We start from the raw sequence: 22366 nt of genomic DNA on the forward strand, positions 1-22366 counted from the left end.
ACTTTTGAATCCAGCGCAATGAGAATATATATGACGCCAACATGGGGTTTATATTCTGAATACGGAAGCAGTGATCCCTAATCAGTATTTGTGTCGCCACAACCTTGTCATCTACTCTGAGTCATTACCAATAAGGAAATACCGGTCTGTCATGGTCTCTCAGGCCCTGAGGAAGCCTTGAGCGAAACGCGTCGGCTTGCTGGGGACCTACATTGACCAAAATCCATCTTGAGACCTACCCTCCATCCTACACAGGCTCTTTGGTTTTGTTTCCCTCATGGGATGTATTTCTATGTTGTGAATGACTCATCTTGCTTGATTTTACCATTCTGTATGTTAGTCTGTTTGCACTAAATATGCATGGTAGCCCATGCTTTTTATCTTATATACCAATAAAATGTTATTTGGTTTTATAAATTGGTTTTGCGTCTGATCCTTCTACTCCCACTGGCCCGCCAAGCCCCATCTTTCCTTTCCTATCATTTTTTGTAAGACTGATCAGAGATGCAGCCAAGAGGCCCATGATCACTCTGGTTGAACTGCAGAGATCTACAGCTGAGGTGGGAGACTCTGTCCACAGGACAACAATCAGTTGTATACTGCACAAATATGGCCTTTATGGAAGGGTGGCAAGAAGAAAGCCATTTCTTAAAGATATCCATAAAAAGTGTTGTTTAAAGTTTGCCACAAGCCACCTGGGAGACACACCAAACATGTGGAAGAAGGTGCTTTGGTCAGATGAAATCAAAATCAAACTTTTTGGCAACAATGCAAAATGTTATGTTTGGCGTAAAAGCAACACAGCTCATCACCCTGAACACACCATCCCCACTGTCAAACATGGTGGTGGCAGCATCATGGTTTGGGCCTGCTTTTCTTCAGCAGGGACAGGGAAGATGGTTAAAATTGATGGGAAGATGGATGGAGCCAAATACAGGACCATTCTGGAAGAAAACCTGATGGGAGTCTGCAAAAGACCTGAGACTGGGACGGAGATTTGTCTTCCAACAAGACAATGATCCAAAACATAAAGCAAAATCTACAATGGAATGGTTCACAAATAAACATATCCAGGTGTTAGAATGGCCAAGTCAAAGTCCAGACCTGAATCCAATCGAGAATCTGTGGAAAGAACTGAAAACTGCTGTTCACAAACGCTCTCCATCCAACCTCACTGAGCTCGAGCGGTTTTGCATGGAGGGATGGGCAAAAATGTCAGTCTCTCGATGTGCAAAACTGATAGAGACATACCCCAAGCGACTTACAGCTGTAATCGCAGCAAAAGGTGGCACTACAAAGTATTAACTTAAGGGGGCTGAATAATTTTGCACGCCCAGTTTTTCAGTTTTTTATTTGTTAAAAAAGTTTGAAATATCCAATAAATTTCATTCCACTTCATGATTGTGTCCCACTTGTTGTTTCTTCACAAAAAAATTACAGTTTTATATCTTTATGTTTGAAGCCTGAAATGTGGCAAAAGGTTGAAAAGTTCAAGGGGGCCGAATACTTTCGCAAGGCACTGTGTATGTATATATATATATATATATATATATATATATATATATATATATATATATATATACATACATACAGTGGATATAAAAAGTCTACATGTCCCTGTTAAAATCTGTGAGGTTTCTATGATTCTAAAAAAATGAGACAAAGATAAATAATTTCAGAACTTTTTCCACCTTTAATGTGACCTATAAACTGTACAACTCAGTTGAACAACAAACTGAAATCTTTTAGGTGGAGGGAAGTAAAAATAAAATAATAAAATAATATGGTTGCATAAGTTTGCAAACTCTTAAACTAATACTTTGTTGAAGCACCTTTTGATTTTATTGCAGCACTCAGTCTTTTTGGGTATGAGTCTATCAGCATGGCACATCTTGACTTGGCAATATTTGCCCACTTTTCTTTGCAAAAACACTCCAAATCTGTCAGATTGCGAGGACCTCTCCTGTGAACAGACCTCTTCAGATCACCCCACAGATTTTCAATTGGATTTAGGTCTGGGCTCTGGCTTGGCCATTCCAAAACTTTAATAATCTTCTGGTGAAGCCATTCCTCTGTTGATTTGGATGTATGCTTTGGGTCATTGTCATGCTGAAACATGAAGTTCCTCTTCATGTTCACCTTTCTAGCAGAAACCTGAAGGGTCTGTGCCAATGTTTACTTGTATATGGAACTGTTCATAATTTCCTCTACCTTGACTAAGGCCCCTGTTCCAGCTGAAAAATGCCAGCCCCAAAGCATGATGCTGCCTCCACCACGCTTCACTGTGGGTATGGTGCTCTTTTGGTGATGTGCAGTGTTGTTTTTGTGCCAAATATATCTTTTGGAATTTTGGCCAAAAAGTTCAACCTTGGTTTTCCCACATGCTTTTGGGAGACTTCAGATGTGTTTTTGCAAATTTTACCCGGGCTTGAATGTTTTCTTCATAAGAAAATGCTCTACCTCTTAGCCCAGACATAGGAAGAATTTGGGAGATTGTTGTCACATATACCACACAGCCAGTACTTGCCAGATATTCCTGCAGCTCCTTTAATGTTGCTGTAGGCCTCTTGGCAGCCACCCTGAGCAGCTTTCTTCTCTTCTTTTCATACATTTTGGAGGGACGTCCAGTTCTTGGTAATGTCATCTGCCATATTTTCTCCATTTGATGACTGTCTTCACTGTGTTCCATGGTATATCTAATGCCTTGGAAATTCTTTTGTACCTTTCTCCTGACTGATACCTTTTACCAATGAGATTCCTCTGATGTTTTAGAAGCTCTTTGCAGACCATTGCTTTTGCTGTAGGATGTGACTAAGAAAATGTCAAGAAAGACCTACTACAACAGCTGAACTTTATTTGGGGTTAATCAGAGGCACTTTAAATGATGGCAGGTGTGTACTGATTCCTATTAAGGGCTCTTTCACACGGGCGTTCCTTTTTTTTTTGCCCGATCAGGTCCTTTTTTTTTTTTTGTAACGGACACGGATGACACTTGTGTCATCCGGTCCGTATGTCCGTTTTTCATCCCATCCGTTTGCGGATGAAAAACTGACATAATGCATGTCTATGTAAATACGTATATCTGCGGATGACACCACTGACATCCGTTTTTGCTTCAGTTCCGTTTTTTGAAAGGAAGAAAAAATAGGGTTCTCCTCCGTTCAAAAAAACTGAACTGAACTGAACTGAACTGACAAAAAACGGATGTCAGAGGATGATCATCCGATGACATCCGTATTTACATAGAGAAACATTATGTCCGTTTTTCATCCGCAAACGGATGGGATGAAAAACGGACATACGGAACGCCCGTGTGAAAGAGCCCTTAAACATGAGTTTTAATGTGATTGTCTAATTCTGACCACAGCTACATCCCCAGTTATAAGAGGGTGTGCACACTTATGCAACCACATTATTTTAGTTTTTTTTATTTTTACTTCCCCCCAACTAAAAGATTTTAGTTTGGTTTTTCAATTGAGTTGTACAGTTTATAAGTCACATTAAAGGTGGAAAACGTTCTGAAATAATTTATGTTTGTCAAATTTTTTATAGCACAGAAATCTGACATTTTACCAATGCTGTGTAGACTTTTTTTATTCACTGTGTGTATATATATATATCATAGTTTGTGAACTCTATAACTTACCTACAGACTAAATAACATACACTGATTTGGCCTAAATTAATTAAGAAAGATTATTTATTTGAAAAATGTTATAACAAAAACAAAGAAAAATGCAACAATATCTTTTTTTTTAAGGCTCCATTTACACCAGCGCGACTTTTCAGGCGACTTGTCAGTCGCCTGACAAGTCACGCTCCCTCGCAGTCCATTGACTGCTATAGGACCCGTTCTAATAGGAGCGACACAAGTCGCTCCGACTTAGAAAAAGGGTCCTGTACTACTTCGGGCGACCTCAGAGCGACTTGTCATGGTGCATGGGAATGCACAAGTCGCCCCCGAAGTAGTACAGTGTCGTGCCGCCCCAGTGTGAGCCGAGCCTTATCAAAAAATAAAAAGCCCAACAGTGATTAAATACCACCAAAAGAAAGCTCTATTTGTGTGAAAACATGATAAAGGTTTCATAGGGGTACAGTGTTGCATGACTGCGCAATTTTCATTCAAAGTTTGACAGCGCTGAAAGCTAAAAATTGGTCACAGCAGGAAGGGGATGAAAGGCCCTGTATTAAAGTGGTTAAAAAATACAATAAAAATATATTGAAAGTGTATAAAGGGGTATTTGCACACACTTCTATTTTTCATTTTTGTATTCCACATTGCTGTAAGGTACGACTTTTTGCCACTTTTGCTTTTTTAGGCCTGCAGCCACCAAAAAGCATTTGAAGCTTGGATGAAACAACATCCAAATGACATAAATGCAGGATGCTCTACGGCATGCAGCACAAATTAAATGTAAACAAGCTATAAAGTCATGTTTCAGTGTTCTACAAAAAAAAAATTGCCAGTTAAATGTTTATTTTTTATTTTTTGAAGTGTTGGATAGCATATTGAATTAAGTGAGGAAGTGTTAAATGCCCCTGTAAATTTATTTGTGTGTCCACTCTGGGGAGATTCACCCTGACTATTTGTCAGGGGTCATAATTATTCCTTACTCTATGAAAAACAAAAATAAATTTTTTATATAGTTTAACCACTTTACGTCTGCTCACTGTGCTGCTACTGCGGCACAGTGGCTCGTTATCGTCTGGCGACGTAGACCTACGCCACCAGACATTCCCCACTCTCGGCGGCGCGCGCGCTCCGCCGGAGGCTCGCTCCCGCTGTATTCAGTTACAGCTGGAGTCAGGCCAGGGGAGGAGCGGCGGTGATTACCGCCGCTCTTCCCCGATCGTCGGGGATCTAGTGTGGAAATCCGCCCGCTTGTGTAAACAGAGCGGGCGGATCTCCTAAGTGACAGGGAGTGACAGATCTTAGTGTTCAGCATAGCTGAACATCCGATCTGTCCTTGTGTCACTCAGTCACCTCCCCCCACACACGTCAGTAAGCACCAGACATACATTAACCCCTCCCTCTCCAATAAAAATTAACCCCTTCCCTGCCAGTGTCATTTTTACAGTAACAGTGCATATGTATAGCACTGATTACTGTAGTAATGTCACTGGTACCCCCAAAAGTGTCAAAAATGTCAGTCAAGGGTCTGATCTGTCCGACACAGTGTCGCAGTCCCGCAAAAAAAATCGCAGATTGCCGTCATTACTCGTTAAAAAAAAAACACCAAAAATGACAGAAATCTTTCCCTTAGTTAGTAAACGCAATAACTTTTGCGCAAACCAATCAAAATACGCTTATTGCGATTTTTTTTCCCAAAAATATGTAGCAGAAAACAAATTGGCCTAAAATGTTAAAAAATTTTGATTTTTACATATTTTTTTGGGGGAATTTCATAAAAAATGTGAAAAATATTGTTATTTTTTCAAAATTGTCGCTATTTTTTTGTTTATATCGCAAAAAGTAAAAATCGCACAGGTGATCAAATACCACCAAAAGAAAGCTCTATTTGTGGGGAAAAAAAGAACGTCAATTTAATTAGGGTACAGTGTCGCACGACTGCGCAATTGTCCGTTAAATTAACGCAGTGCCGAAGCACAAAATATGGCCTGGTCAGGAATGGGGTAAAATCTTCCGGTCTTAAAGCGGTTAAAAATAAGATCATTGAGAATTTTTTTGTCAAAGACATGTAGCTAAATACATTTTGGCCTAAATATATGACAAAAATTGAATATATTGGATATTTTTTTACTGTCAAAGTAGAAAAATATTGTTATTTTTTCAAAATTGTCGCATTTTTTAATTAATAACGCAAAAAATAAAAATCGCAGAGATGATCAAATACCACCAAAAGAAAGCTCTGTTTGTGGGAAAAAAGGGCATAAATTTTGTTTGGGTACGGCGTTGCATGACCGTGCAATTGTCAGTTAAAGTCACACAGTGCCAAATTGCAAAAAGTGGCCCAGACGTAAGACAGCAAAATCCTCCGGTGGTAAAGTGGTTAACCACTTAAGGATCGGAAAGTTTACCCCCTTAATGACCAGGTCATTTTTTGCAATTTGGCACTGCGTTACTTTAACTGGTGATTGCACAGTCATGCAATGCTGTACCCCCAAAAAATATATGTCCCCCCCCCCCAAATAGAGCTTTCTTTTGGTGGTATTTGATCACCTCTGCAGTGTTTATTTTATGCAATATAAATAAAAAAAAAGACCAAAATCTTTGAGAAAAAATTAAATTTTCTACTTTTTCTTATAAAAATAATCCAATAACCACCATCTGACGGGGGAGAGGGGAACCCCCTCCCTTTTTTTCTTTCTTCCTTCTCACCCCCTCCCCGCTTATACCATATATATCTCTTCTTATTCCTACGATTTCCGTCTTTGTCATACTCCCGTACTCCTCTCTTCTATTGCTACCCAACCGTACGTGACCTGCATTTTCTTTATTGATCCCCATAAAGAAATGGTGGAGGAACCCCCTTGATCACTAGAACATTCAAGGCAAAAGTTATACACCCCTCATCTGACCCCTACACCATTGAGGTGAGCGGGGGCTGTCTCCGCTTCCAGACACAGTATGATCCCATTGGGGTGTCCGTTGGGGAGACAAGTCACCCAAGCACCTTGCAGCACATCACAAGGTACAGAGGGATGTTAATATCAACCATGATACATCCCAACTCAAATGCTACCATGCTGTCTCGCACTGTTTCTGGATCGTCTAAAGACCTTCTAAAGGATGACTTACTGACATTTGTCAATGTTCCACTGAACATTTCCACTTGTTATTCCTGTTAATACCGTGTAACTTTTTTTTTTATGGTTATTACTTATTGTTATATTTTGATATTGACTGTATGCCTATTGAAATCTCAATAAAATATGAAAAAAAAATCTAATAAACCCATTTTTTGTCATAGATTTAGGCCAAAATGTATTTAGCTTCATGTCTTTGATAAAAAAAAATCTAAATAAGCGTATATGTATTGGTTTGCACAAAAGTTAGCGTCTAAAAACTATGGTGCATATACTGGAATTTATGCAGCTTTTACTTTCTGACCACCTATCTCATTTCTTGAAGTGCTAAAATGGCAGGGCAGTACAACCCCCCAATTACCCCTTTTTGAAAAGTAGGAGCCCATTGAATATTACATTTTTTGTCACAGATGTTTGAAAATTACGAAAAATAGAAATTGTTTTACACAAAGTTATCATTGAAATTATATATTGCTCACGCGTGCCATGGATATATGTGGAATTACTTTCTGCTGCTTCTCCTGAGTACGGGGATACCCCATGTGTGAGACTTTTTGCCAGTCTAGCCATGTACAGGACCCCAAAAACCAGGCATTGCCTTCAGGCTTTCTAAGGGTGTAAATGGTTGATTTCACTTCTCACTACCTATCACAGTTTCAGAGGCCTTGAAAGGCCAAGATAGCACAACCCCCCCCCCCTAAATTACCCCTTTTCCGAAAGTAGATACTCTAAGCTATTCGCTGAGTGGGATGTTGAGTATTTTGCAGATCTCACTTTTTGTCATGAAGTTTTGAAATTTGAAATTTGAAAAAAAAAATTCCTTTTATTTTTCCATTTTCAAAAAAAATAAATAAAAATGAAAGCTGTAATATATTTACAATGCCTCTTAGCAAATACCTTGGGGTGTCTTCTTTCTGAAAAGGGGTCATTTGGGGGAAGGGGGTTGTGCTATCTTGGTATTTCATGGCCTCCAAAACTGCGATAGGTAGTGAGGAGTAAAATCAACAATTTACGCCCTTGGAAAGCCTGAAGGCGATGATTGGTTTTCGGGGTCCTGTACCTGGCTGGACTGCTAAAAAGTCTCACACGTGGTATCCCCATACTCAGGAGAAGCAGCAGAGTGTATTTTGTGGTGTAATTTCTTATATAGCCATGGCATGTTTGAGAAATATATCATTTAAGTAACAACTTTGTGTAAAAAAAAAAATTGTAATTTTCCTGAAACTTGTGGCAAAATATAAAATATTCCATGGACTCAACATGCCTCTCAGCTAATAATTTTGGGTGTCTAATTTCCAAAAAGGGGTCTTTTGGTGGTGTTTGACCTTTCCTGACATTTTATGGCCAATATTGGAAGCTTATGCCACATATCACCCACTCTTCTAACCACTTGAAGACCAAGCCTTTTCTAACACTTTTTTGTTTACATGAAAAAATATTTTTTTTTTTACTAGAAATTTACTTTGAACCCGCAAACATTATATATTTTTTTTAAAAGCAGAGGCCCTGTAGAACAAAATGGTGCATGCTCAAATTTTTTTTGTCACACGGTATTTGCGCAGAGATTTTCCAAACACAATTTTTTGGGGGAAAAAAAAAACACTTTTTTTTTAATTTAATGCACAAATACACTATATATTGCCCTATTGTTAGGTAAAATATAAAAGATGATCTTATGCTAAGTACATAGATACCAAACATGACATGCTCTAAAATTGTGCATGCCTGTGCAGCGGTGACAAACTATGTACATTTTTAAAAGCCTTTACAGGATACTACTTTAGATTTACAAAGGAGGTCAACTGCAAGAATTATTGCCCTCAATTTGATATTCGCGGTTATACCTCACCTGCATGGTCCTTTTCTGTTTACAATTGACACCAGACCGATGCTTGCGTTAGCCTTTACGCACAAACACGGGGGGACAGGGGTGCTTGAATTCTATATATATATATATATATATATATATATATATATATATATATATATATATATATATATTTTTTTTTTTTTTTTTAATCACTTTATTGTTATTACAGGGAATTGAAATATCCCCTATGATAGCAATAAGTGGTGGTACTCTTTTTTGAAACAATTAGTTTCTATTTGACTCTAAATGTCTACTCTGCCCTTAAAGCATCTGACCTTACCAAGATTAGTGTGATAAGATTCTTTCCCAATTTTCCAATGGTGCTGTTTATATCTGGCGAAACCAAAGTCATGAAATGCTCGTAGCTTCTGGTATCTTAGGCGAGGCCATAGAGATGATTGGAGCCATTCTGGTATCCAATCGGCTCTATGGTCAGCTGACGAAATCGCCGTCTGCAGTCTCGGGTTACCCAGTGGGACAGGAGAGCCCGAGAAAACTGTGGAAGGTGGCGGGAGGGGGGGCATCCCCTCCTACTGCTTGTAAAAGCAGTCTAGCAGCTAATTAGCCGCTAGGATTGCTTTTACATGAAAGCCAACTGCTGGCTGTAAAAAAAATGATACCAAGGTAATGCCTAAATCTGCAGGCATCATCCTGGTATGACCACTCAAAGTCCAGCGATGTACCAGTACATTGCTGGTCCTTGTTTGGTATATATTGTAAGGTTCTTTTTTTTTTTTTTCATGCAGCCTGTGGGCTGAACAAAAAAATCAATTGATCAATGTGGATGAAGAAATCTCTGCCAGAAAGTGTGTGGTATGCCCACCATCAGACCTCCCAGCATCCACCCACTTCTAATGATGTGCATTCATGCAATGTATGCAGATTCCTGCATTCACATAGATCGATGTTGATGAAGAAATTTCTGCCAAGAAAAGTGTTAAAAAATATATGGTGAAGCATAGGGGAGATCTGCCCTCTGTGTCCACCCCATCCTCCACACTTATATATATATATATATATATATATATGATCATTTTTTTTTAACTGCGATGGTGAAATCACCTCCTACAGCGCTGAAATCATTGATTTACGTATATGCTGAGATCGAACAATGTTGCTGTCAGAATAAACAAATCAGTGCTGCAGCTGATGGGCGTACCTGTGAAGAAAACAATGGTTAACAATAAAAAACAGTAAAAATAATACATTACAATACAATAGTATACAATGCAGTAAAACAGTAGAATGGTAGTATCTGCAAAGTAAACTATGGTTAACAATGAAAAATAGTAACAATAAAACATTACATTATAACAGTATATTATAAAGTACCGTAAAACAGTAAGAACAGAAAATTAAAATGACAACTATTTTTGGCTTTTTTATTTTACTTTTTTTTTATTTAGTTTTTTTCTAACCTTTTTTTTACACTTTTTTTTTGTAACAATTAAAAAAAAAACTTTAAATGTTCCAGGCTAGGGCCTCTCAAAATGCGATAGCCATCTAACATCTTTCGAGACACTGTGTGAAAGTGTGCCCTAAACTGTGCCATGCAGTATCCAATAATAATACTAGTGTGTAGTAGCGACGGAAACAGTCCCTGATGCAGAGACCAGATTGGCCAGGACAGGAGGGGCACCTGTTTTGTACAGACACGACAATTCTTTGGGGTGCTCTTTGGGTAGGGGTACCAGGGAGGACATCTGGAAAATGCCACTCATGCAGTCAGCTCACTGCATCTGAATTGTGTATTTGGGCCACAGCACCATCTGGATACAGAATGGCCGTGATGATCTAATTTTGGAATTTTAGGAAGGATCCACTTCTTCCTGATGCTTTTTATAGCAAATCAGCATTCAGCAGAGCCAATTGGAATAAGTATACAGATACTTTCTTGTACCAGCATCTAGCCTTATGGGCAATTAAGTATGAATCTATCATCTAGTCATTGAAGTCCACCCCTTTTGTACAGACACGACAACTTCTTTGGGGTGATCTTTGGGTAGGGGTACCAGGGAGGACATCCGGAAAATGCCACTCATGCAGCCAGCTCACTGCATCTGAATTGTGTATTTGGGCCACAGCACCATCTGGATACAGAATGGCTGTGATGATCTAATTTTGTAATTTTAGGAAGGATCCACTTCTTCCTGATGCTTTTTATAGCACATCAGCATTCAGCAGAGCCAATTGGAATAAGTATACAGATACTTTCTTGTACCAGCATCTAGCCTTATGGGCAATTAAGTATGGCGCTATCATCTAGTCATTGAAGTCCACCCCTCCCAAGTTAAGGTTGTATTCGTGGACACAGAGGGGTTTCTCAAAAAAAACAGTCGCCATTGCAATTTGGACTGTCGTATCTGAATGAATGGAGGACAGAAGGAAAACATTCCGTGTGTCCCTCCACTTCACTGCAAGCAATTTATAACACTTCAAGCAGGCTCTCTCCCCCTGTCTAAGTCAGGAATCTATAAGATGTTGGGGGAAACCCAGGCAATTAGGTTGCACAGTGCCACATGTGCCAATTCCAAATCAAATCAAATAGGTGACTAGAGTTGCATGCTTGTGTAATAATTGTCCACATATATATGGTACCCCTTTCCAAATAAGGGTGACACAAAGTCCCAAACAATCTTGCCGTTGCTCCCTATGTAGTCTGGGCATTCGGGGGGCTCCACATTGCTATCTTTTCCCTCATAAATCTGGAAAATACATGTATAGCCTGTTGCCCTGTCAGAAAGCTTATACATCTTGACCCCATATCTGGCACGCTTGCTGGGGAGAAACTGTTTGAAAACAAGGAGGCCAGGAAAATATAATCAGAGACTCATTAATGCAGAAAGCGTGTTGGAGCACACGTACACAGCTGCAAAGTTTGGTTGAAGTGATTTACGAGGGGCCGAATTTTGTGGAGCTAGTCATATCCAGGGTCACCCCCGGGGAAAACAGAGTTCATTGTCATTTAAATGCAGTAACTGCAAGATTTGATTGTATCTAGTCCTGGCCATGGCAGCAAAGAACATGGGCATATGATGAATTGGGTCAGTGGACCAATATGAGCAGAACTCTTTTTAGTAATGCACATGATGAGGAATAGGCTCAGAAGGGTTTTAAATTCGGAAACAGTGATACGTTTCCATACAAATTCTCTGGCAAGGGTCAGTTTTGGATTTGTGTCAATAAATTAATCAGCATATAAATTTCTTTGGTCCACAATAGATCTGTACAGATCTTCCATGAAAAACAGCTCATAAAAATCAAGGGGAGTAAAATCTGCTTTTTCCACCTGAATCCTGGGTTGGCCAGTGAATGGGGGAAGTATGGGCGCTGCAGAAGTGGTGGGCTTCCAATCAGGGTTTGCAAGGACACTATGGACTCTACAGGCCTGTCTTTAAATTCTTAGTGGCTGTGGGGCACTACATGTGCTACCCACTGCACCAGCATGAACTGCACTTATAGGACTCGCCACGTCACCAAGTGTTACTGCAGTGCTGGTTTGACTATGACCACAATGTACTAGGCCGCTGGTGCTTGCCAGTTCACCAGAAGGGGGAGGGGCATGAGTCCTGACACTCTGCTGCATACAAGAACCCTGCGATTGTTAAACCTCAGCAACCTGGGAACAGGGTCTGGTACACCTGACCTTAGCAGGGACCACTACTCCATCATCAATTCTATCTGTCAGGGTGCCACTGCTCTCTACAGGTATGAATAATGAGCCAGTTTCTGACAGTGAGGCTTCCCCGTCGCTCTCCTCTGTCATGCTCAGCATCGAGTAGGCCCCTTCACTAGTGTACCTCTGTTTGTACATTTTGGCCAATAAGTTTATAGGTGCCTAGTGTGACTCACAGGTAAAAAATCACCTGGTTGTCAAGGACTGTTTAAACTGCTACCAAAAAATGTAACTGCTAGCAGAGATCAGGCCTGACTATGCTAATGCTGCGGTTTAGTGTGCTGTGTATTGGAAGTGACAGTAATCTGCTGATATTGCACTTCTTGGGGGCTGGGCAGAGGAGCTAAATGCAGGTGCTGGCAGGTGTCAGGGCTGATCCTGCTAACCCTGCGTTTTTGGAACACTACACTAAACTATTGGGGATGCTAGTATAGTTCTGATCAGATCAATGCTATTGATCAGTTCAGACACTATACTAGTAATGGAGGTGTTTAGTGTTTGTGTGTGTCACTGGCAATCAAAGGGTTGAAATGTATTACTAAATATGCGTTGGGCAATCTGATGCTATCCTGGATTGATGCTCACGTTAACGCTAACTGATGTCACCTGTGACACTAATACAGTGATCAGAAAAAAGATCTGTACACTATAATAGTGACACTGTGACAGGGTAATGAAGGGGCTAACTGGGGGTGATCAGGGGGTTAAATCTTTCTTAGGGGATATATGGCGGGTACAATAAACCTCTCTGGGACTGCCGCTAAACTACCACTAACTACCTCTCACACTGACTTGCGTCACAAGTGACACTAATACAGTGATCAGTAAATTGTCTGTATACTGTATATAGTGACACTGTGACAGGGAGTGAAAGGGTTAACTGGAGGGGAGGTGATCAGGGGGTTAAATATGTGCCTATGTGTACTAGTGTCAGTGAAGTGCTTGTGTACTCACAGTAGATGTTCTCTCCTCTCACGCTGGAACTGAAAAGGACTCCAGGAGAGGAGATTGTATCATTTCCTGTGCCTAAGTTTACATTACACAGGCACAGGACATTCTGCAATTGGTCAAAACCGATCACCAAGTCCAGGCCAAAAATCAATGGCCTGAACCTGATGACTGATTGGTTCTGAACTGAATCAGTACATTGCGGGCGACGGCGGGCGTGCACGCCCCTTACCCCTGCGCTCGACCGACTTACAAAAACATCGGTTCGCACAGCCGAGCCACCTTGCCGCAGTAAAACTCGTTAAGCTTACACTTGAATTAGCAAAAAGTCCTTCTTTAACAGCAGATTGTATAGTGCCACCTACAGAGCACCTTTGTATTATAGTCCTCTTTACCTAAACCTAAATCAAATAAAAAATTATTAACAAAGAATAACTTCCATTTTTTTTAATAGACAACTTAACAGGAAGCAAAGGAATAACACTGAGAAATAATTTTTGAATGGATTCAGTATATATATATTTTTTTATATCTGCTGTTTTGGGGATGCCAGAAAGAAAATTTGCATTTGGACATTTCCTCCTTCTGCCTTGATATACAATGATTGGCATTATCTCAGGCCCTGTGGCCAACCAGACATTTTTGCTTTTCATATTCCTTTGGAGCATCTACTGTGAGGTTTATAACAATTTTAATTTTTCTTGGTAGCATTTGGTACTACTCTCAAAAAGATGTAACCCATCAGTATCTACCTAAAAACAGAAAATGGTTAGTAAAAGTTGTAACATACTGTTATTTATTAAAGTAAAAATACATGCTGCTTTAGAATGTGGGCTCATTTGTCTACATGGATATTCTGCTTAATTTCCGCTCTTCAAAACACCATCACTCAAACTTCTCTTACTCAGATCTTCAATATATTTAATGTATTATTTAGCAAAGTATCAAGTGTTCAACCAAACTGTAAAAGTGAAAACCTTTAAATACCACACATGTCACAAATCGTAGGTAAGTGAATTGAAGTTTAGTCTGTGTTTTTATTACATTATGTGTTTGGCATCACGACTTTCTTTTCCATTTGAAAGAAAGATTGCCAGACAGCTCGAGCAAACTTTCAAGCATCATATGAAATATTTATACATATCTCAATATTGCATTTTGTCAGCAGTTTTGAAATGCCTCCTTAATTGGGAGGCTTTTCCCCCCACTGGGAAAGCGCAGACTTGCGAGGCTGTGAGGTGGCTCCCTGAAGAGGTGGGAGAGGTTTCAAAGTTAAATCTGAAGTGCCATTAATTCAGCCTAGGTAAAATCGTGAACACATTCAGAATGGTGTTTTTCATTTGAATTCCAGCAGCAGAAGCCAGCAGAGTGCGTGGGCCTATTTATAAAATTAGAGGGCTGCACCTGGTAAGAAGTCCTGTTTTGAAACTTAGCCACATTATAATCAAAAACTGTTCTTTTCCAGTTCCCCCACAGCTCTGATTATCATCATACCCTGGGCCAGAAGTTTATTTTAGTGCAGTGACATGCATTAAATCTTTTCTATAGCTATAAGGACAATCCATTTCAGGAAAGAGCAGAGCATAATTAAAGGACCTGTAAAGATGTATTCCGTAACTTCTATAAATTGGTTTGCATAGGATATTTTAATAATATTGATACATAAATATGTGAAAGCTTCAGTGGATAATCAGAACAAAACCCCAATGGCATACCAGGGATATTACTTTTGAGCACATAGATGCGGATTTCCTAATTTTTTTTTTACCTGGCAGCTAACAAAGAGCATTCATTTTAACTTAAGCAGACAACAAGGTGGCTGATTAGTACCCTTGCCTTTGTAGCGTTTGAGTCCAGGAAGGACATCAGGTGCATACAGTTTATATAAAAAAAATTATTGTGAGAAACCCATGCTTACCACTTAAACTATGTGTAAATACCCTATTAGTCAAATAAAATAATCTAGACCAGTTGCTGCAAACATAAATTTGTGTTTCCATAAATACTGATAAAATAAATTGATATGTGTGTAGCCTATTCACACACATATATATATATATATATATATATATATATATATATATATATATATGTGTGTGTGTGTGTGTGTATAAATGCTATGCTCCCCCACACCTCTAATAAATAAATTGTATATTTAAATGGAACAAATAAATCAAATCAAATCAATCATAAAAATCAATTAACTTTCCACAAAATTAACAATAAACAAATACATAAAATGTGTATATTTCAGTCAACTACACCAAAGAATCAAACATGTATAAACAGTGTGCTCCACAGTCAATATATATCACTGTATATTATATCAGTAACCACCTATGGTTAAATATTTCAATTTGTAAATAAATCTTGAATACATTTCTTGTGCCACGTGACAACATTTGTTTTTATATAGGATTATTACTTTTGAGCACATAGATGTGGTTTTCCTAACTTTTTTTGCCAGTAATGGCAGCTGACATTGGACATTAATTTCAGTTTTAGAGGACAACAAGGTGGCTGACTAGTCCCCCTGCCTTTGTAGTGTTTGAGTCCAGAAAGGACAGGAAGTGCATGCAGTTTGTATGTTCTTGACATTTGTACAGGTTCAAATATGCAAAAAGAGAGGATGCGGCACTTCCAAATGCAGGAAAATCGTGGAGTTTATTGCACATAAAATCATCCGACATAGACCATAGGACAACACACCATTCAGCAAACGCGTTTCACACAATAGTGCTCAATCATTGCACAGGTTCCACAGCCCAGAAAGATACTGGTGTGTTAGTTGGATTCTATTCTAAATTTGTCATAGTTTGTGTACATCTGTGTTTGACTGGGTAGGAATATCAGGGTGTAGGGCATTGGTGAACAAACTGCAAAGGATGGTTTAGTGCTTTCAGTAAAATGCTGAGCAGTTTGTTAATTTATTTCTAATGTAAAATAAATAATTGTACTTGAAGAATAACTATTAATTTCATAAACCTGTCCATGCTGCACCGCTCCGTGATAGTCACATAGCCACTTCTGAAAATGCTCTAGGCTGGACCTAAAGTATGCAGTGCATGCAAGGACAATATCCTATTCATTCCTATAAGGGGGCCAATTGACAGACATTGGCTGCATTAGAATGAAAGGGATCGGTCCACACATAAGCAAAATATTTCAGAACAGGCTGGAAAGGTTTCCAGTTGTTCCCTCTGAGCTTGGTTATGCTAAGGGTGTAGACATGAAATTGTAAGACATTAGGGATCATTTAAATTGAATTTCTTATTCTTAGCCACTTCAGCTGCGGAATGTTTTACCCCCTTCCTGACCAGACCATTTTTTGCGATATGGCACTGCCTTGCTTTAACTTACAAATTGCACTGTCATGCGATGCTGTACCCAAATAAAATTGATCTCCTTTTTTCCAACAAATAGAGCTTTCTTTTGGTTGTATTTGATCACCTCTGCGGTTTTTATTTTTTGCGCTATAAACAAAAAAGATCGACAATTTAAAAAACAAAACAAAAAACATTGTTTACTTTCTGCTATAAAACACATCCAATAAAAAAAAAAAAATCAAATTTCTTCATAAATTAAGGCCAATTTGTATTTTGTTATGTATTTTTGGTAAAATAGATTCACAAAAACCGTATATTGATTGGTTTGTGCAAAAGTTATAGTGTCTACAAACTATGGGACAGATTTATGGACTTTTTATTTAATTGTTTTTGCTAGTAATGGCGGCAATCAGCGATTTGTTGTGGAACTGTGACATTGCAGTGGAAAAATCTTACACTAAGCAACACTTTTTGTGGACCAGTGACAACAATACAGTGATCAGTGCTAAAAGAAAAAATGCACTTTCACTGTATAAATGGCACTGGCAGGATAGGGGTTTACATCAGCGGCAATCAAACGGTTAACTTTGTTCCCTGGGTGTGCTTTCTTACTGTGTGGGGTATGGACTAACTGGAGGAAGAGAGACATCTGTTTTTCTGATTAACAGGGAAACACAGGATCTCTCTTTCTATGTGAAAGAACAGCGGTCTACCTTGTTTACATAGGCAGACTGGCATCCGCCGATCATTCATCTCTCCTACGAATGATCGGCGGATCCCAGTGGTCATCATGCTGTCCAATAAGAGCGGAAGTGCGGCTCCGGTGCATGCGTGCGCCCCAGAGCCAACAATGAGAATCCTGTACAGGTACGTGATTTTGCGCTTAAGGGCCGTCCTGCCACAGTAAATGTACATGGGGCGGTGCTTAAGTTGTTAAACCAGGGAACACTAAAGCATTTTTTTGTTTCTAAGATGCCTATGCAGTGTTATCTTGATATATAATTTTGGAAAAAAATGCATTAGTAAAGTCTTGCTTTTATTTCCTAAGCTATTTAGGTTCTACAACTATTGAATCTTTTTGTGTTTTCCTAATTTTATTTCCAAATTAAATATTTATTGACCTTCAAGCTCTTAAAACTGATTCAAACACAGATTATTTTCTTTCCTCCGGCAAAGTTTTGATAAGAAATTAGCATGTTTTATTTAACATAACATTAAATCATGTTAGTTTCATGGGGTTTGAAAGAAATTTGGCAAAGTCAGGTCATATGACTAAATTCTCTTACTCCATGAGATTAAGTTGTTAAGACTGACTCCAAATGTACAAATAGTGTCTAATAAGAAAAACGACTATTTATAGCAAAAATATTGATGTAGTGGATGTACCTCTTAACCACAAGGGTTAAAGCGTAACTCCACTTTTGTTGAGATAAAAAAATATTCCCCTCTGGGTGATCTCTGTACATTATAAAGATTTTAACAAACTTTGTTGCAGACATGGACCTTTGGTTATTCTGAAGAAATCATTGTTTGTTCCTCTGTGCTGAGTGGGTCAAATAGGAGTGGTTTCATAATTATCAATCAGCTGTGGCCGCTGCAGAGCTCTAATGAGGGAAGCTGCTGGGCCTGCATTCCTTTAGATGTGTTCCTTTTGGGAGTATCTCACCAAAAATGACATTCTTGTTGCAGGGGATGCCAGAAATCTGACTTGTATCTTAGACAGACTTCTGGGAATAACAGTGAGCTAATCACGCAAGCAGGAAATTATGTTTCTGGGGTGTGGTCAGTACACATTCTGTGTACAGAACAGCTATAGGTAGCCATATTGCTTTGCATTTTCAGAAAATTACAACAGCTACAGATTACAAAGGAAAGATCATTTTTTATAACAATCAATTACAATATGATTTGTGTTGCAATTGTCGCTATATTGTTTTTCCTTTATTTGCTATTTTTTTCCCCACCAAAGTGGAGTTACCCTTTAAATTCCATAAACTGGAAGAGAGAAAAAAGGGAGAACCAAAAGAAAGGCAATTATCCATAGAGAAATGATCTGTTAATACATTGAATTAAACCTGATGCGTTGCTAATACTATTACTACTACTACTATTCCACTTTCAAGGTGTCAGGTAAGCCCAGAATTTGGTCTGGAGTTTGGGGACTGCTGTAGGTAAAACTTATTTATACCAGCAGTTTTTTTTTGTAATCTTTTTTAAAAATAGTTAGGTGCATATCAGCTACATGAAAATATTATGCACCTCAACTGGCCAATTATTGATATTTGGTAATTTTGTAATTCTGATATGAATCAATTGTCATGCCATATTAGCCTTTTTTTGCCAGTGAACAAGATTGCATTTTTGTTAGAAAATATTCACTTTATTTCAGTTTACTATGTGTTGCACATTTTGTTTATTTGATAAATTATATGACACTACTTGTAAACAAAACTTTGTGCTGCAGCAACTTATTTTATTTATAGAATAGTAGTTAACATCTGACATCTGAACAATACAAAAAAAGGTGCGCTCAGCTACAAGTGCGTGAAATAAAAAAAACGACTGCAGTCAAACACTCCTTAAATAGTGAGGAGAAAAAGACGTAAAATAAATAAGATGCACTGTTTTTGAGATATTATCCTAAAAATGATTAGGTAACACATGCAATAAACAATGTGCAATAATCAAAGTCAAACAATAGTGAATATTCAAATGGAAAAGTGTCTTTTAATAAGTGAAACTCTTGTTGCCTGAAACGGTGTATCACGTGATTTACATCAAAAATATTTTTTTTTGCAAATAGCAAAGATCTATTCACAAAAATGACAAATAATAAATGGTGCAAAAAGTTCATAAATAGTCCAGTGCTCCACAATTCAATGTGTTTAGTGAGGAGATGATGCTCCAACTTTCCCACATGCAAATACAACAAACTATTTGTAGTGCAGCTGAAAAAATCCACAATGGAAAGTGTGTCACCGCTGTGCTCTATATGTGAAAATTGGCCGCTTACCAAATCAAATGATCCCACCAAGAGGTCATATGCATGTAAGTGGAAGCACCTCTGAAGACAAGTGGTCAGCCAGCTCCAGGGAATGTATCCAAGTTTATGGTGCTCCTTAATCTCGTTAATCACATCATGTGGTTATAAAAGATAATGGAAGACGCTCATAGTGCATTAATGCATAAAAAGCTGGTTTATTAAATAAAAATTGCACTTACATAGATGAAAATGAATTTGAGCAATATAGGATAAAATCTTGCATGGCCGCCTGCAGTGTGGTCTGTGCTTGTTAACGTCACGTTGCTAGCTCCCATCCAACGCGTTTCCTCTTAGAAGGCATCGACTGGGATGAAGGCATGTTTATGCTTGTCAGAGGTGACTCCTGCTACTGTTCAGAAAATAAGAACATTTGCTGCAGCCTGGAGTTTGATGATGGCACTCTCAGCCTCACGCTCTACATAGATTTTTCAGCTGGATAACACTCTATGAGCCACAGGAGACTGAAACTGATCATCACTGGGGTCAGTTAACTCCTCAGTTAACCCTTTTTACAAACATTAGCACCCCATGTTATAGCAGAAATGCACTGTTCACAAAATCTGTAGAAATTAAGAATGGTCTGTGACACCCATTGCCACACCAGACAGAGACAAAACTGAGTTTATCAAAATGGTAGCTTTCTTCAGGAATAAAAAATGATTTTGTTTTCATTAGATCAGTTGGAGAATCAGCTTAATTTTTTTTAAATATAGTTTTAATGAAGAGATTTACCTGCAGCAGCACTCCAAACTCCTGACCAAATGCTGGGATGATCTGACAGTTTGACACTTTTGGGAAGACAAAAGTGGAACAGTAGTATTAGCAACCTATCTGGTGTCATTTTATATTATTAGGCTTGAAATAAAAGACATCCTGCTAACGTATAAAAAGATAGATTAGTGTGCAGCTATATTGAACAAAATATGAGTGTTTTGTAATTAAATTAAATAAATGAATAAGTTAATGAAATAAATGAATAAACCAATGAAGATGTGTTGATGTGAGACTGCTACAAACCACTAAACAGTTTACTCACACGCTTATAAAACCGAAAATATCTATAAACATGATGCACTGTACCTTTAAAAATTGTTTTCTTTAAATTAAATCAAATATACCTCCTAATGAATAAATATGTGAATATTATATCTTATAATGTGAAATCATAGAGCAATAAGTACAATCATGAAAAGGCAATCATTACTTTTCACAAAGTCCCAATACATGTGAATATTGACTCTATATATTATAGTGCCAAGGATTACTTGCCACCCATGACAAAAGTTCTTGAAATATCACATGCAATGTCCAAACTCAATAGTGTTCTTTCCATAAACATAATAAACATAACTTCCAAAGGTGTTAAAAGACTATGCTTCAGTCCCCAAACTATGCTTCAGTCACCAAAAATCATTACTTTGCACAGCAGCAAAGTGTCACTGGAAAATATTTAAAAATGTGGGAAGCTACAAAAACAAAAAATGGAAAAAAATTTGGAAACACTATATGATTTGCACGTGTAAATCTGACGACATATTTCCTGTTGAAAGCCGAAGTGATGTAGCATGGGATGGTAGGCGGCATAAAATCCAAACAAAGAACACTAGACACACCAAACTGGGTTTATAATGGCCATGGCCTTGTTATTGGTTTCCAGAAATATAAAAAAATAATTCATATTAACATTTAACAATTAACATTTGTATGAATAAAATTGAATATTTTTATATACTACTGTTTTGGTTTCTTTGGCACCTTAAAAATCCTATTATTTGGTGCACTTTTCTTTCAACAAATAACAATTCACATTCTTTAAAACTATAAATAATTTAAAACTGTAAACAAAATCAGCCAAAATCAGTTGAGCGCTCTTCAAATATCCTTTCGGCAACTGGCAACCTCCCCCCCATCAGCCTCCTGCTTAAATAGGGGTCCTGGGAATTTCTGGAATTTTTGGGGGGATCATGTGACTTTAAATGACCTATTCTAGAGGACCCCCCAAAACTTCCAGAACATTTTCAATCAGCTGACTTTTTTTGACCTATTACAAAACCCCCCTCTGAAATCAATTTACATAGTTACATAGTAGTTGAGGTTGAGTAAAGATAATAGTCCTTCCGTTCAACTTGTGTAGGTGTGTGTGGACGTATTCATTTTCCATAACCCTGAATGTTTCAATCCTTGAGATGTATGTTCAAGAGTCTTTTAAAAGTAGCCATACTCCCCGCAGTTGCTACCATTTGTGGCAGGGAATTCCACAGTCTTGTAGCCCTTAGTATTTAGTGCTAGTATTTTGGAGTCCTGTCAGACCTTACCTTGGTAGACTGTTGATGCCCACTTAGCTGGTGCCTCTGTGACTGAAGTTGCCAACTTATTTGCGGTGTCACGAGGTACAGTATCAAAGGTTATGATGGCATGTACAGTTTCCCAAAAAACATCATCTGATAAGCATAAGTGCAGTCGACTTAGTCAACTGGTATCAGATTCCATTGTCCATCATCCAAGACTTATATTTGTCAATTCCCAGGAGAATTCAGCCCGTCTTGGATGCCAAAGGTGGTCCAACACTGTATAAGATAATTATTTTGTTATTTTACCTGGTGTTTACAAATTTTTGTCCAAGCCCTGTATAGACAGCTTCTTTTAAGTGGTAAGTTGAGGCAGCACGGATCGAGCCCCTAAGGGGACAGTATGGATGAAGTTGCAGCTGACAGCTGGAGAAGGAGTTGCATAGA

The 22366-nt window shown here is 38.4% G+C and overlaps 1 protein-coding gene across 1 annotated transcript in view; it reads left to right on the forward strand.

The window, feature by feature from the left end:
- Window positions 1-22366, forward strand: part of LOC309555379 (uncharacterized protein) — a 654339-nt gene that overhangs the window by 478762 nt on the left and 153211 nt on the right. The gene's annotated exons all lie outside the window — the stretch shown is intronic.

This window comes from Pelophylax lessonae (genome assembly GCF_965119305.1).
Source record: "Pelophylax lessonae genome assembly, chromosome: 5".
In the NCBI taxonomy this organism is placed as follows: domain Eukaryota; kingdom Metazoa; phylum Chordata; class Amphibia; order Anura; family Ranidae; genus Pelophylax; species Pelophylax lessonae.